Below are 18,368 nucleotides of genomic sequence, written 5' to 3' on the forward strand. Positions count from 1 at the left end.
TGCCAAACAATTTCCTAAAAGGTCATACCATTTTACACTGCCAATATATGAGAGATCTGGTTATCCCACATCTTTGCCAAGATGTGGTATTATAGATCTTCTTAATTTTAGTTATTTTAGTGACTGTGAAGTAGTAGAAGCATTTGTGCTTAAGTGACTTTTTGTTTGCACAGGTATAGGTTTAGGTGATAATTGTAGATTAATAATAACAAGCACTTATATAGTACTTCATATGTGCCATACTCTGTTCCTGTTTATTATAAGTATAAACTCCACAATACCTTTGAGGTCGGGACTATTATTATTATCTCCATCTTACAGATGAGAAAACTGAGGCATAGAGAGGTTAAATAACTTACATGAAATCACAGCCAGGAAGTAGCAGATGAAGGCTTTGAACCTACACAGTTTGGCTCCAAATTTCAGGCTCTTGCCTTGTGTGCTCTTCTGCCTCTCACAATTGTTAATTGGAATCCTTTCCAGTTCTCTAGCATTTCACTGAGACACTGGTAGATATTTCTGTTTAAGACAACTATCACGAAGTCAGGAGCTCGAGACCGGCCTGACCAACATGGTAACACCCCGTCTCTACTAAAAGTACAAAATTAGCCGGGCACGGTGGCGCATGCCTGTAATTCCAGCTACTCAGGAAGCTGAGGCAGGAGAATCGCTTGAAACTGGGAGGCGGAGGTTGCAGTGAACCGGGATCATGCCACTGCACTCCAGCCTGGGTGACAGAGCAAGACTCCATCTCAAAAGAACAACAACAACAAAAAGCCAACCCCCCCCCAAAAAAACAAACAAAAACCAAAAACAAACTATCACGTTAATTTAAAAATCCCATACTTTTTAAAATAAAGAACTGTGAATTTTAAACAATTTCTTTCTATTCCTGCCCATCTTATTCTGAACTTAAACATTTTCCTTATATCAGCACATCTCCAATTTTTATTATATGTTTCCTAAAAAGTTTTTCATTTTGAATACTTTTGTTGTTGTTGTTGGACAATTCTTCTATAAGTCCTGACCTTCAAGTCCTGAGCTTATATTGTATCAGAATGCTTTTTACAGTAAAAAAATAAACAAACAAAAAGTGAAAATAACTTTAATAATATGGATCTATATTCTCAGTATCTCCAGGTAGGGCAGTGCCAAGGTTGGTGAGGTCAACAGATTAGCAATATCGTAAAAGTCCCAGGCTTCTTCTATTTTTCCACCCAGCCCATTCTTCTTAGGTAACATTCCCTCATGGTTGCAATATAGCTGCCATCCTTGAAGCTCTCACATCTCCACTCCAAAAAAAAGGATCACTTCTTTTTACCATTTTTTTTTTTTTTTTTTAAATAGAGATGGGTCTTGCCATGTTGCCCGAGCTGGTCTTGAACTCCTGAGCTCAAGTGATCCTCCCATCTTGACCTCCCAAAGTGTTGGGATCATAGGTATGAGCCTCTGCACCTGGCCTCCATGACTTTTTTTTTTTTTTTTTGAGACGGAGTCTTGCTCTGTTGCCCAGGCTAGAGTGCAGTGGCACAATCTCGGCTTACTGCAAGCTCCGCCTCCTGGGTTCACGCCATTCTCCTGCCTCAGCCTCCCGAGTAGCTGGGACTACAGGTGCCTGCCACCATGCCTGGCTAATTTTTTTGTATTTTTAGTAGAGACGGAATTTCATCATGTTAGCCAGGATGGTCTCAATCTCCTGACCTCGTGATCCGCCTGCCTTGGCCTCCCAAAGTGCTAGGATTACAGGCGTGAGTCACCGCACCTGGCCCAGCCATGCCTATTTTCAAGAATAGACAGCTTTTTAAGAAATGGCTCCCCATTGACCAGAGCTGGGTCCTATGTTTACCCTTAACCAATCCCTGGCAGAGGAATAAGGTCATCATGACTAGCTTCAACCACAGCTTCAAAACCAGTGTACTGAGGCAACAGGTGTACTGAGCTATTGGTCTTTTCAGGCCTGGAGGCAGCCAGAGACAATTTGGTGATCACCTCCAGCCTGAGCAGCTTCTTCCATTTACTCCAGGTGCCACACAAACACTATCATTTTCTGTGTATTCTATGACATCAGAGAAAGTAGGGAAGCACTGGGTTAGAGACCAATCAATCAGTATTTACCCAAGTTATATGGGCAAGGGGGTGATATTGATCCCTGAACCAAATCAGGCCTCTCAGGATGAAAGAAGCAAAGAATGGATGTTTAAATCAGGCTTAGAAAATGAACACAAAACAAGAGAACCCACAGGGAGCAAAGTGACAATTTATGTCACGCGACTATCTTGCCTGTCCCACTCACCTCAGTTACTGCCTTGATGATTCTGACTTCCAAACATCCTGTCCTTTTAGCTCAAACTCAGAAGACAGGAACATACAAGTTTAGCCAAGCTGAACCAGGGGACAGACAGAGGACAAGCTGGCCCCTTGGTGGCCACGGCAGGAAGCATGCGCTGGGACCTGCCATTTTGCCATCTGCCTGGTGGGCACCTCCAGAAGGGAGACTGGGTGCTAATGGTATGCCAGTGGTGAGTGAGCAGCTAAAAAATATGACAAAAACATTCATTGGGAAACTTCCTGCAGCAATTCCAGTTTGCCTCTGAGTCAGCCAGGCTCTGGTTAAAGTCTATACACAAACAAATCTGTGGGTCAACCCATCTTCACCCTCAGGGCACTATCTCCAGAATAACCACGGCATTAATGGGATCAGCAGTTTCAATCATCTCCTGAGTAATCAGTTCTGGTGCCTTCCCAAATGAGACAAATGACAGTTTCATGGTCGCTCGTGGCTATGAAATCTCATCGAGACAATTTGACTCTGGTTAAATTATATTTAAGTTAATAAATATGAATTTAGATGGCCAAAGAAGCTCAAACCCCTGGGCATCTAAGACGAAAAAGAAAAAATAAATGGTGCAGCATTCTGTTCTCCTACCCCAAGCTTTCTCACTTGTTTTTTTTTTTTAAATAAATAAAGGCCTTGGTGATTCCTTCTCAGTTTATCTAAATGAAGTTTAAGCCATTTACAGAAGAGATAAAACAAAATTGCTGAAATTCACTAAACAGTAAAGGAGGAAACCACAATATGAAACCAAATAGTATAGTGATTATAAAAAGCAATAACTATTGTCAGCCATTTCTAAAGCTTAAGATTTTAGTGCATAACAGAGAGGCTGTGTGAACATCTATCTTTATGACCCTTGGGTTTTAACCAGCAATGCTCTATATAAACCTATTTTAACTATACAAGGAAATTCCATATCACTCTGAGATGACAAATATTCTCTAGGAGACTAAAACCTGCTCTCAAGTCTGGCTCTAAAATTGTTCTCAAACCAATTTATACTGTGACAAAACACAGTATGTGTTTCCCCCAATGTTATCGGGCAAGAACAACTCCAGTATTCCAAGTATCATGGTCCTTAAGAAAGTTATGGAAATTGGACATCTCTACTAATAAATGAAGTAAAATAAAAACAAATAAAATGTACATTTTTGGCCAGCAGACTGGTATAAATCAAAGTTGCTAGCTAGAATGTGGACAAGAATGATTCTTATTCACTTGGTAGTAGCATAAATAGATACAACATTTTTTTTTTTTTTTTTTTTTTTGAGATGGAGTCTTGCTCTGTTGCCCAGGCTGGGGTGCAGTGAAGTAATCTCAACTCACCACAAACTGCCTCCCGAATTCAAGCAATTCTCCTGCCTTAGCCTCCGAATAGCTGGGATTCCATGCACACATCACCACGCCTGGCTAATTCTAGTATTATTACAGACGGGGCTTCACCATGTTGGCCAGGCTCGTCTTGAACTCTTGACTTCAAGTGATACACCCGCCTCAGCCTCCCAAAGTGCTGGGATTACAGGTGTGAGCCACTGCACTCACCCGTGGAATTTTTGGAAAACCAAATTCCTTCCAAATTCCAGCAATATCATTTCAAAGTATTCATTTCACAGAAATTCTCCCACAAATGTTTTATGTATAAGAATGGTTACTGTAGCATTGTCTTAGTAAAAATTAGAAACAGGTCAAGCATGGTGGCTTATGCCTGTAATCCCAGCACTTTGAGAGGCTGAGGAGGCGGCAGATCATTTGAGGCCAGAAGTTTGAGATCAATCTGGCCAACATGGAAAAACCCCACCTCTACAAAACACACACACACAAACACACACACACAAAATTAGCTGGGCATGGTGGCACAGGCTTGTAATCCCGGCTACTTGGGAGGCTAAGGCAGGAGAATTGTTTGAACCCAGGAGGCGGAGGTTGCAGCGGGCCGAGATTGCATCACTGCACTCCAACCTAGGCAACAGAGCGAGGCTCTGTCTCAAAAAAAAAAAAAAAAAAAAAAAAAAATTGAGAACAACTTAATGTCCATCAATAGGAGACTGATGTAATTATTAAAAATTAATTATGGTTCCCTCTCCCTCTCCCTCTCCCCACGGTCTCCCTCTCCCTCTCTTTCCACGGTCTCCCTCTGATGCCGAGCGGAAGCTGGACGGTACTGCTGCCATCTCAGCTCACTGCAACCTCCCTGCCTGATTCTCCTGCCTCGGCCTGCTGAGACTGGTTTTCGTATTTTTTTGGTGGAGACGGGGTTTCGCTGTGTCGGCCGGGCTGGTCTCCAGCTCCTAACCGTGAGTGATCTGCCAGCCTCGGCCTCCCGAGGTGCCGGGATTGCAGACGGAGTCTCGTTAACTCAGTGCTCAATGGCGCCCATGCTGGAGTGCAGTGGCGTGATCTCGGCTCGCTACAACCACCTCCCAGCCGCCTGCCTTGGCCTCCCAAAGTGCCGAGATTGCAGCCTCTGCCCGGCCGCCACCCCGTCTGGGAAGTGAGGAGCGTCTCCGCCTGGCCACCCATCGTCTGGGATGTGAGGAGCCCCTCTGCCTGGCTGCCCAGTCTGGAAAGTGAGGGGCATCTCTGCCCGGCCACCATCCCATCTAGGAAGTGAGGAGCGCCTCTTCCCGGCCGCCATCACATCTGGGAAGTGAGGAGCGTCTCTGCCTGGCCGCCCATCGTCTGAGATGAGGGGAGCACCTCTGCCCTGCCGCCCCGTCCGGGATGTGAGGAGCGTCTCTGCCCTGCCGCCCCGTCTGAGAAGTGAGGAGCCCCTCCGCCCAGCAGCCACCCCCGTCTGGGAAGTGAGGAGCGTCTCCGCCCGGCAGCCACCTCGTCCGGGAGGGAGGCGGGGGGGTCAGCCCCCCGCCCGGCCAGCCGCCCCGTCCGGGAGGGAGGTGGGGGGATCAGCCTCCCGCCCGGCCAGCCGCCCTGTCCAGGAGGTGAGGGGCGCCTCTGCCCGGCCGCCCCTACTGGGAAGTGAGGAGCCCCTCTGCCCGGCCAGCCGCCCCGTCCGGGAGGGAGGTGGGGGGGTCAGCCCCCCGCCCGGCCAGCCGCCCCGTCTGGGAGGGAGGTGGGGGGATCAGCCCCCCACCCGGCCAGCCGCCCTATCCGGGAGGTGAGGGGCGCCTCTGCCCGGCTGCCCCTACTGGGAAGTGAGGAGCCCCTTTGCCCGACCAGCCGCCCCGTCCGGGAGGGAGGTGGGGGGGTCAGCCCCCCACCCGGCCAGCCGCCCCGTCCGGGAGGGAGGTGGGGGGGTCAGCTCCCCGCCTGGCCAGCCGCACCGTCCGGGAGGTGAGGGGCGCCTCTGCCCGGCCGCCCCTACTGGGAAGTGAGGAGCCCCTCTGCCCGGCCACCACCCCGTCTGGGAGGTGTACCCAACAGCTCATTGAGAAGGGGCCATGATGACAATGGCGGTTTTGTGGAATAGAAAGGGGGGAAAGGTGGGGAAAAGATTGAGAAATCGGATGGTTGCCGTGTCTGTGTAGAAAGAGGTAGACATGGGAGACTTTTCATTTTGTTCTGTACTAAGAAAAATTCTTCTGCCTTGGGATCCTGTTGCTCTGTGACCTTACCCCCAACCCTGTGCTCTCTGAAACATGTGCTGTATCCACTCAGGGTTGAATGGATTAAGGGCGGTGCAAGATGTGCTTTGTTAAACAGATGCTTGAAGGCAGCATGCTCGTTAAGAGTCATCACCACTCCCTAATCTCAAGTACCCAGGGACACAAACACTGCAGAAGGCCGCAGGGTCCTCTGCCTAGGAAAACCAGAGAACTTTGTTCACTTGTTTATCTGCTGACCTTCCCTCCACTATTGTCCTGTGACCCTGCCAAATCCCCCTCTGCGAGAAACACCCAAGAATGATCAATAAAAAATAAAAAATTAAAAAAAAAGGAAACTAAAAAAAAAAAAAAAATTATGGTTCATTCATACCATTGAATATACAACACTTATTAAAAATAATGACATATATCAGTATGTAAGACATGTAAGTAAATACATTTTAGAATAAATTATGTAGGGTGATCTCACCTCATGATCATGGTATCTCCCCTGCCAGGTAAGTATAGGGTGATCTCACCTCTGTAAAAGTTTATATTATAATGATATGATATATATGTCACTATAGGTTTAGAAAATATCTGGCAAATATATGCCCTGTTAATAACCATTAAAGAACCTTCATGTTCTAAGCCAGGCATATCTCTAACAATTAAATTTATTAACATATGTTGCTTTAATGATAAAAACTCTATAGTTCTTAAAAGAGCACAAATACGACCTTTTTTTCAATAGTATTCATATCAATAATAATTAATAGTCTTTGTATTTTTCTTGTTGTTTTGTTTTGTTTTTAGACAGGGTCTCACTCTGTTGCCCAGGCTGGAGTGCAGTGGGATGATCACAGCACACTGCAGCCTCAACCTCCTGGGCTCAAGTGATCCTCCCACCTCAGCCTCCTGAGTAGCTAGAACTACAGGTGTTGCCACTATGCCCGACTAATTTGTATTTTTTCTAGAGATGAAATTTTGCCATGTTGCCCAGGCTGGTCGTGAACTCCTGGACTCAAGTGATCCACCCATCTCAACCTCCCAAAGTGTTGGGTTTACAGGTATGAGCCACCATGCCCAGTGAACAATCATTTTTAAATGGACATACTAGACAAACACTTGGAGACACTACTACCTTCTGGCACTGTGTGAATGGACACAAAGTTAAATTAAACAGATCTTTATTCTCCAGAAATGGTCTACACAAGAGCCTGGATCAAATGTTTTGAATAGGACATTTTACAAAATTGTAAAAATATTATAGATACTCTTGCTATAAAATATTTGATTTCAGAATAATATGAAAGTAAGAGAAGCAGAAACTTCTCCTTCATCCACTTACACTTCCCAGAGGTAAAAATTATTTATTAATAATTTGGGCTATACATGTCCAGCCCCATCCCTCCACATACATGAACACATACACACATTGCTTGCATATATCCATAACAATACACATACATACATATATACATACACATGTACACATCCCATATATTGTTTTGTACTTTGTTTTTGTTTTTACCCAAAAAATATATCATTGACAATTATCTGGGCCAATGTTTTTGTTTTTACCCAAAAAATATATCATTGACAATTATCTGGGCCAATTTTCAACTCCATTCTCTCTCCTGATCTCATAGAATTCCATAGTACCGAGGTACTGTCATTTAATGAACTATTCTGTTTATTCTCACTGCTTTGCTATTTGAAATATGAAAATATGAAAATCCTTGCACATCCGCCATTACCTGAGAATGTCCTTAGGAGGATTTCCTGAAATGGAAATGCTTGGTCATAGAGAACAAATATCTTACATTTTGACTGGAAACAACTAGACTGTCCTATAAAAAGGTTGCAACAATTTATCAGATCAATCATAATTTAATGCTTCTGCTTTAAAATATCCATTTCCTCTCATTCTTATTTTAGGTAGTTTCACCTATATGACATATATCAGTATGTAAAACATGTTATAGTCCCATTTCTGGGATGCTTTTCCTTCTCTCTTTTTTTATTTTACCTCTTTTAGTGGCCAAGGCCTTTTTCTAAACTATAATTTATTGAGTTCTTGTCATGTTCTAGGCATCAGTTTAAGCAGTCACATGGCACTCTCCCGTTTAAACCCGACAACATCATGAGATATCATGTTCCCATTTTACAGATGAGGAAACTGAGGCTCAAAGGGGTTGAGAAACATGCTCTGAGTTACCCAGCCAGTAAAGGACGTGCGCCAGCATTGGAACTCATACGACCTGACTCCAATATCCTTAGCTCCCACAGGATATGTGCAAATCACACAAAGGAAACAGATAAAGCTGTTCATCCCATTACAACATCTATTAGAACAGACTGATGACATTAGACAGCAGTAAATAATGAATGCAGCTGCTGTGGCTGAGGAAGGCACTGTGGTTTCCCAGGCCACATCCTCTGTCTTTTTTCTCACAGATCCCTCAAGCCTGTGCCTACCCACCTTGTCGTTCTTGGACAGGTGCTTTGCATACTTCTTGAACAAATGCAATTGTCACATTTTGAGTATGTCTCACTCTTCTGCCTTACACTTGATACTCAGTCCTCCCCAGTGAAGTAGCCCATGGCATACTCCCACTTCACAGACAAGCCAGGTAAGCCAATAATGCGGGAGCTTCAGCACATAACTGTCTGGAGTGCAGTGGTGCAATCACGGCTCACTGCAACCTCAACCTCCTGGGCTCAAGCAATCCTCCTGCCTCAGCCTCTTGAGTAGCTGGGACTACAGGTACACACCACCATATCTGGCTAATTTTTTTGGTATTTTTTGTAGAGATGAGGTTTGACCATGTTGCCCAGGCTGGTCTTGAACTCTTGGGCTCAAGCAATTCTCCCACCTCGGCCTCCCAAAGTGCCGGGATTAAAGGCATGAGCCACAGGGCCCAGCTTGTTTTCTTCTTTTTAATCAAAGGAAACAGATGAAGTTGTTTATCAAATTTTCATGTGCTAAACTTCATCAAAATTAATAGTAATTTTCTAAAGAATACACCTATTATGGAGTCTAACCATATTATTTGCACTGATGATTTCAGAGTCATACCATAAGTTTAAAAGTAATGCTGAAGGTTGGTGGAAAAAAAGCGAAAGCTATCTTTAGTGAATATGTTGGCTCATGGTTTTACTTTCTGGAAAAACTTCAGATACACAGTCCTATCTATACATAAATACATACATGTATTTGTACATTTTTCATATGTCATACATTAAGTATGCACACATATTTATTTCTTCATAGATTTAAGCATGACCGATTTAGCTCAGAGAAAAAACACAAAGAAAAGGCCAGGAGAAAAGAAAAAAGGGTAGAAAGAACATAATTAAATTTGATTTACTTAAAACACAATGCACAGATAAAAGTGTGGTGAATTTTTGTAACCTAATTTAGTATATGAGCCTGAAAAAAATTAAACTGATGCAACTGTGTGCTGAATAAAGGAGACTGTTCAGATTCTGGCACTAACATCTCAAGAAAAAAAACGATTTTTGAAACTCAGAGTTGGTTTCTGAAGTTTATTGAAGGAAAAACACATTCACTAAAAAATAAAAAAATCTCATTCCCAAAAAGAATTTGAGAGCAAAATCTTATGAGCTCGGCTGGAACTATATCTGGCATCAATACCTAGAAAGTTCAAAATATAAAAATCCTAAGGAAGAAAGAGCTTCATAAATTTAAGTATGATTTGACAGTTAAGATTCTTTGTATCCTGACCAAAATTGTTTCTAACTTAAACACTGAATTCATTTAAAAATTGGTAGTAGCCTATTTATTAAAAGAAGAGGTACTTTCTCCTGAGAAACATTTGGGAAATACCTGGTATGACTTTTTTCTTTAGCAATGATGATGGCAGATTCTGTCATTATTTGATGGTGCTAATTAGACATAATAAGCAGCTCTTGTAACTTAAAGAGTCAAATTCTCTCTATGTTGTCTGTGCTTGCAGAATTTTGAAAAGCTTGAACACAGCCAAAGAGTTGGGGAAAGCAAGCTTTTAATTAAACACTAATAAAGGCCAGAAATAAATTTTGCTTTTGCTTTTGTTCCTGGTTTTTTTTTTCTTTTGCTCCTAAGAATCCAGGAAAATCCAATCAGAAGGGCCGTTCATCCTTTAACTCCAGTGGATGGGAAAGACCTGAGACAGGGTCAGAATGATTAAAAAACGTACATAGAAATGCCAAAAAAAAAAGAGAGCAAACGGTCTGAAATGTCTGTCAGGAAAAACAGGGCACCTTCCAGAGCCCAACCACAGGGCCGGGTGCAGGAAATAGTGATCGCTTGACAGTCAGGGCTGACAAGAACTGCAGAAGCTGCCAAGTTCCCCGCCCTGGGCTGGGCATGGGTGGGTACTTGCAGCTGGCAGTACACACAAGCTGGTGTCCTTGAGGGAGCCCACTGGCACCAGGGTTAGAGGAAATAACCTACTCTGCTATCTAAAGCAATGCTTTTCTGATGAAATGGTCGTTAGAGAAGCCAAACGAATGTATTCTCAATCAGCTTACACTGGCGTGGGGCTATTTTCAATAATGAAAAAGAATAAACCCACACATACAAATGTATTTCAACATACATGGCTTTTTCCCCACATGAGGTTTCTAAAGCTTCACGGAATGCAAACGTTGCCTTCGGGCAGAGTTCTGCTAATGCTGCTTTCTCCTCCTCCAAATGCTTGGTGTCTTCTCATATCATGTGCTGCCTCTACCCTTGCCTGGGTCCCCATCGTCTCTCAGCTGGAGATCTGAAATGGCCTCCTGACCGCTCTTACCCCTTTTAAGTCATTCTCCCTAGAGTGGCTGGAGCAGGCTTCTTAAAGTGTAAAGTAGATTCATTTGTTCATTTAATCAACAAGTATTTCTGAAGCACATTTTTGGTTCCAGGTGCTGTTCCAAGCACTGAGGATTCTAACAGTGAAGTCCCCTGCATGCCTTCAGCTATGAATAATGTTCTGGCAGGGGAAATGAGCATATGAACAAATATATTCATAGAGTCAGGTGGTGTGGTGAAAAGGATTACAGTGAAAAATAAAGCAGGCTAAGACATGGTTGGGAGTCACCTCCCTGGTTGGGGTGACATTTGAAGAGAGACCTACAGGAAGTGATGGGGTAAGCATCATGTAGACTTCTCAGGAATGAGATTCCAGGCAGACAACATTCTGTGGGCTACAACTCTGAGGCTGGAATGTGCTTGGCAGGTTTGAGGGACAGCAAGGAGGCCAGGGTTGCTGGAGAAGCGTTAAAGAGGGGAAGGGTGCTGGGAGTTAAGACCAGAGTTTGGGTGTGTTTGCTGGAACTGAGGCAGGAGTTGGGAGGAGCCTAGGTAGAAGGAATACTGATCACACAGACACACAGGGGCCTTGTAGAGATAGTAAGGCCAGGTTGTTTCTCAGAGTCGGGAAGTCATTGAAGGGATCTGAACAGAAAAATGACATGATCTGACTTACTTTGAACAAAATCCCACTGGAGGTTGGGTTGAGAAAACACTGCAGGGGCGGTTGGCATTTGCAGAGAGACCAGTTAGGAAGCTATTGCAACAAACCAGCTAAGAAATGAGGGTGGCTTGGCCCCAGGATCATGGTGATGAAGATGATAAGTGGATATATAGTTTGAAGGTAGAGCCAAAGGGATTTGCTGATGGGTTAGAAGTAGAATGTAAGTGTTGAAAACTAGCCAAGGTTTTCATTTCAGCACCCGGAAGAATGGAGTTGCCATTTACTGACAAATAGCTGACTACAAAGTAAGCTCTGAGAAGGCAGAGCTTCTTGTTGGTTTCTTGCTGTATCTCCACTGCCTCGACCAGGCCTAGAATGTAATAGGCCCTCAGTATATATTTGTTGAAATGAATGCACAAGTTATTCCCACATTTGAAACATCTTCAATGGCTTCCCACCACACTTACTGCAAACTCTAGAACACCAGGGCACCGTGTGATCTGATCTCTGCTGCCTTGCCAAACCCACCTCTCATGACCTTAACATTTCTTGCAACACTTTGGCCACTCCACTGTGCTCTCCATTCCTACAACATCCTAAGGTCTTTCCTGCCTCAGTGTCTTTGCGTCTGCCATTACCTCCACTTGGAATGCTGTTCTCCTTGGTCTGCACATGCCAAGCTCCTTCTCATCCTTTGAGTCTTGACATTAATAAAACCTCGGAAAGAAGCCTTTTGTCACATTTCTCCCTTGCCAGCTTCATCCCCAGTGGACTCTGAGCTCCACAAGGGCAGGGCCTACCTCTGTCTGTTATGCTGTTGTATCCCAAGTGCCCAGAAAAGTGCCTGGAAGGTAATAAATATTGCTCAATAAAAAGTGCTTTAATAAACAATGAGGCTGGGCGTGATGGCTCATGCCTGTAATCCCAACACTTTGGGAGGCTGAAGCGGGCGGATCACCCAAGGTTAGGAGTTCGAGACCAGCCTGGCCAACATGGAGAAAGCCCGTCTCTGCTAAAAATACAAAAATTAGCTGGGCGTGGTGGCACGCACCTGTAATCCCAGCTACTTGGGAGGCTGAGGCAGGAGAATCACCGGAACCTGGGAGGTGGAGGTTGCAGTGAGCTGAGATCATGCCACTGCTCTCCAGCCTGGGTAACAGAGCAGGACTCTGTCGCAAAAACAAATAAATAAACAAACAAACAAACAATAAATGATGATATCTGATAGAATGGTAGTTTAAATGATGATATCCAGTGTATATTATGGTCCACTCTTTTTAAGCATTATATATGTGTGTATATGTGTGTACATACTTACACATATACATACATAAATATTCATTTATTTTTCACTATTACCTTAGAAGGCAGTTATAATATTAATATCTCCAATTTAAAAATGAGGCACAGACATGGAGTAACTTGCCCAGGGTTATACACGTAATGGGTAGCAAAGCTGGGATTTGAACTCAGGCGGTGTGGTTCTAGTGTCTGTGCACTTAAACCCCTAAGATTTATAAGGATTCCCTTGTGCTGATCCGAACACCTCCATGATTTGACTTTAGGGATAACTGGGGTGAGAGGAGGAGAGAGAACTCTCAGACAGGTGTTTGTAGATGCTTGCATGTTTGCAATTAGAAATTAACAACTTCACCAAAGACTTTTTCTTCTTTTGAAGTGGAAAGGCTACTTAAAGAATAGACCTGGCAGTTTTACTGACCCTTTTTACTTTAGTTTAAATGAGTTTATCAAATCCAGCTATGGTTACAGAGTTTGGCAGAGGGAGAGATTAGAGACTAGGAGAGTGCTAGAAAGAAATGTAGGTAAATGTAGAAAAGGAAGAGGCTGACTTTAGGTAAGTGGCAAACTAAGTTCATCTCATTCAGTGACTCAAGTGGATGAGATTAGGATTTAGACACATCTAAGCTCCAATCTTTGCTCATGAACAAATTAATTAACAACTGTGAACAATTTCTATATTTGCCAAATGAGTTTAATTATACCTATTTAACATCATTAGAAGAATTAAATAAAATGGTGAATACAAAATGCTCAGCACTGTGTCTGACATATAGAGAAATGTTTATTAAATAAATATAACTGGCCAGGCATGGTGGCTCATGCCTGTAATCCCAGCACTTTGAGAGGCTGAGGTGGGAGGATTGCTTGAGGGCAGGATTTCAAGACCAGCCTGGGCAACAACAAGATCCCATCTAAAAAACAAAAAAATACAAAAAATTGCTGGGTGTGGTGGCGCGCCTGGAGTCTTAGCTACTTGAGAGGCTAAGGTGAGAGGATCACTTGAACCCAGAAGCTTAACACTGCAGTGAGCTACAATTGCACCAATGCACTCTAGCCTGAGACACAGAATCAGACCCTGTCTCAATCAATCAATCAATTGATTAATAAATGCTTAAGATGACACAGGCAGCCTAGTGAAATCTTCATTTAGATAATCTTGTTTTGTTCCCTCAACAACCCTGGTAGGTAGGCACTATTATTTCCTCATCTTACAGAAGATAAAATGAGGCACCAAGAAGTCAAGTAACTTGTCCGTGTCACACACCTATTAAGTAGGGTGTTTGGGCTTAAATCCTGGTCAGAGTTTGCACTCTAGCATGATAACTTTTGGCTTAGGATCAAGTCTTTGCAAGGGGTCCAAATTTTTACATTTGAAGAGCTACTATTTCTCCATCAATGTTATCTTTAACCTTTATACCAAACTTAAAAGATCTTATTTTATCTTTTTATAGGTAAATAAACAGGCTTAGAAAGGGTAAGCAGCTTGGCTCAAGGTCATATAGCCGATAAGTGATGGAAATTTTATTTTTATCCCAGGTTCAGCTGGCTCTAGCCCATTCTATTTCCTTATTTTATCAAGGACCTTTTCTCTCTTAGGTAATAAGCATCTAATCGAATTTTAATGAGACAAACTAATTCCTGTAAAAATATTTGCTGGCTACACTAACCAAGGGTAGCATGATGCTTATAATAACCAGGTCTTCTTAGCAGTTGCAAATCTCAGGGTCAGATCAGAGGACAGCTTATACAGATGGGAAAGATAGCAGACATGGGGTCCTAGAGCTTTTGTGCATGAGGATATCGAGTTCTTAGTACTATGGAGTGAGGGTCAGAATTAGGAGGAAGAAAATTTAACAATTTCCTGTCAGAGAGACAGAAGTAAAGCAACCAAAAGTTGTGAGCATGTTTGCTTTTCTAGTATAAACCAGACAGTAGCATTAAGAGGCTAGTGCTGCCTGATAAAATCCTGTGCCATAAAACCATGTGCCCACAGTGTGTCTACACAGTGGTCAGTGGGCCCCTTTCCTGGTGGCCATCCAGTCTACAATTCTTCATCTGGGTGGTGAGAGGAATGAGTCAAGGCTTCTGCAAACTTTAGAAGCTTCAAAGGTTAAGAAATTACGTGCATAAGAAATTATGAACAATGCATATGTGAAGATAATTTGCCAGACATCCATCCAACCATTCATCTATTCATCCAATTGCCTACCCACCAACCCACCCACCCATCAATCATCCATCCACCCACCCACCCACTTACCCATCCACCTACCCATCCACCCATCCAAGCATCCATCCAACCACCTACCTATCTATCCTACCTACCATTCATCCATCCAACATCCATCCATCTAACAATCCACCCATCTATCCATTCATCCACTCACCCACCCACTTACCTGTCCACCCATCCATCCATTCATCCATCCACCCCATCCCATCCATCCATCCACCCCATCCCATCCATCCATCCATCCATCCATCCATCCATCCATCCATCCACCCATCCATCCTTCCATCCATCCAATCATCTATTTAACCAAGCACCCATCTATTGGTCCATCCATATAACATCTAACAGTGTTTTTAGTGCTTTTAAATATTAATACATTTAACTTTTATAACCATCCCAAGAAAATAACTCTTTGATGTAGGCACTATAATTGTCCACATTTTACAGCAGGAAAAAAATAGAGCTTTAGAGAACTCACATAACCAGTAAAAGGTGAGTTAGGATTTGAATTCAGGCGGTCTGAGTTCATAGACTTCATCTTTAAGCAGTAGACTATGTTTCCACCCAATATTTTTTGAGTGAATGAACAAATGAACAAATGAAAAAATTGTATCTTTATGTGTCATTTCTCTTAAAAAAAAAAAGCAGCAAATTTGTGGTCAGAGGCTGAGTGTTAGAGTCAGCTAGCATGCTATTCAAATTCCAACACTGTGACTTATTATCTATTATAATAAGTACACAAAATCAATAAAATGGGGTTCATAATATCATATTGAAGAGGATAAAGGCACAACATCTAATAAAGTGTGTAAAATCTAGCAACTTTCCTTTTCAGTATACACCATACAGAAAGTCTTGCTCATATGCACAAGGAGACAAGTACAAAAATTTTCACTGTACTGTTATTTGGAAATAACTTATGTCTATCAACAAGAGATTGATATATTCATGCAATGGGATATAGGGATTAAAAATGAATTTAGAGATAAATCCCAAAAACTTACTGAAAGAAAAATAAAAGCAGCAGAATGATGCATACATATGTAAGTTTTACAGACACACAAAGGAATATATATTGTTTATAGATACAAACAGATGTGACATAATTATAAAAACATGCCTGGGAATAAAAAACTTCAGGGCAGGATTTTCTAGGGAGTGGGAAGAGGTACAAAGGAGGTTTCAACTGATTCAATATAATTTTATTATATTACAAAAAAGTAACCAAAACAAACATGGCAGATTATTTGTAAGATGCCTTAAACAGTGCTGGGAGCATAGATTTTTCCCTATATTACCTTTTATATTTCTGTATATTGAAATAAGTCCTAAAGTTTTTTTTTCTTAAAGGTAGCACATGCAAAGTGCCAAGCATAAGGCCTAGCATATAGCAGCGGCTTAATATCTAGTAGCTGTTAGTCAAGTCAAGACAGCAAGGTTACATAAAAGTACCAGTTAAAGGAAAAACAGCTATTTAAGCAAAAAGCTTTACCTAAACACACACACAAAATTTAAGAGACAAAAAAATGACTAAAAAGGACATTAGGGGAAAATGGGACTATTTAATTTACCATATTTGCTAGCATTTTTTATAGCAAAAGTTTATTTCAAGGATGCCAGAATGTATATCTGTTATGTATGTACATATATACACAATATATCTAATTACATATGGGTGTTAATTTTAATTTTTTTTCATGAGAGCTTAATTTCTGTCTGCTTTCCATGTTGTAAGTCATATGGTCCTGTTTATAAAATTTAGAACTGCAGATCTGATTCCTCATTTGAGTCATTCAGACTTTTCCACAACAACCAACCGGGACATCAAAAATATAATGTTCAGAATAAACATAAGTAGGGGATGAATGAGAAAGTTATTTTATGCTACAAGTTCCACCAAGAAAAGATGGAATGTGAAAAACAAACACTCATTTGAAGAGTCCGGAGAGTCCATTCTTGATGCTTTTCAAGCTGTGCAACAAAGGTTCAAAAATGCTTTTCAAAGAACCTGGGACTAATTTTGTTGAGTTTAGGTGACATGTTTCTTTTAGAAATTTCTGTCAGGTGATGAACTAAAAAATTAAGATAAAAAATTAAAAATTAGTTTTTGGGTACCTTAGCATCTTAGTTCCCTGCCATAAAATCTTTGGTTACCAGAAAAACTAGAAGATTAATTTTCTCAGTGATAAATGGACTCATTTCATTTATCACCCAAATTTTCTCTCCTTTCTGTATGTGTTAATCACTACTATAATGGTAAGTAGCTGAGTCTGTTGTGGTCCAATCCCTTGAAAAAAGTGTAGCAAGCAGTCAGGAGACCTCTCTGAAGGCTGGCTGTGTTTTAAAGCTAGATTCTACATCCTCACGTCAAGGCAATCTCACTCTTCACTTTCTTCCTCTGCTGGCCTTGCTTCAGTGCAGGCTTTGGTCCTAGCACCTGTTGGGGAGGCACCCGTAGAAGGTGCTTGATGTGTTGCCCAAACTTATTTCCCCAGCTGTTGGGAGTGTTGTGAGCAGACAGCTCTCAAACCCCTCTGGAAATCACAGTCCCTTAAAGAGAGCTGCCTCCTCCAAGGTCATCCCATCCCCCTTTTCAAGGGTAGCCCATCTCCAATAATGGGTTAATGAAGGTGGGGAGAAGACCTACCCCTCTCGTAACAACCTGGGACAACTCTCAGCTTCAGAGCTACCTGGGAGGTCAGCTGCAGTTTTTGCTGAGCCTGAATTCTAGTTCAACTTTTCCCTCTGCTTAATCCTACTTCTTCTTCTTCTTCTTTTTTTTTTTTTTTTTGAAACAGAGTCTCACTCTGTTGCCCAGGCTGGAGTGCAATGATGTGATCTCTGCTCACCGCAACCTCTGCCTCCCGGGTTTAAGCCATTCTCCTGCCTCAGCCTCCCGAGTAGCTGGGACTACAGGTGTGTGCCACCACACTTGGCTAATTTTTTTTTGTTTTGTTATTTTTAGTAGAGATGGGGTTTTGCCATATTGGCCAGCTGGTCTCGAACTCCTGGCCTCAAGTGATCTGCCCACCTTGGCCTCCCAAAGAGCTGGGATTACAGGCTTCAGTCACCAATCCTACTTCTTTTTTATTCCCTTCTCCAGGTGTAGGTCCTCAGAGGGCTCTCTAATAAACTTCCTGCTTGTTAATCTCCATTTCAGAGTCTGCTACCTAAGGAACCAAATCTGTGTCAGCATTCACGTTGTTCTGTGGCAAGGCAGAATTGGTTTGCCTGGCCCCTTTGGTTGGGTGGGTATGTGACCAGTTCTGCCAATGACTGAGAAGTGACATGAGCCACTTAGAGGCCAAGCATTTAACTGCTAGGACCAGACTCTGAAGAGCTCTTCACCTTCTATCAGGGCACCTGGCAATGTTTAGGAACATTCTGTGGGCCTGAATGACAGTAATCAACCAAGCTTCCAGCCAACCAGTGATTGAATAGGTAGTATGAGCAAAAGTAGAGAAAATTATTGCTTTAAGCCACCAGGATCC

General features: G+C 42.4%; 1 protein-coding gene across 3 annotated transcripts in view; it reads right to left on the reverse strand.

Annotated features, from left to right (window-relative positions):
- FRMD4B (FERM domain containing 4B) overlaps positions 1-18,368 on the reverse strand; it is a 369,354-nt gene that overhangs the window by 188,741 nt on the left and 162,245 nt on the right. The window lies entirely within an intron of this gene.

Source organism: Gorilla gorilla, chromosome 2, assembly GCF_029281585.2.
Source record: "Gorilla gorilla gorilla isolate KB3781 chromosome 2, NHGRI_mGorGor1-v2.1_pri, whole genome shotgun sequence".
Taxonomy (NCBI): domain Eukaryota; kingdom Metazoa; phylum Chordata; class Mammalia; order Primates; family Hominidae; genus Gorilla; species Gorilla gorilla.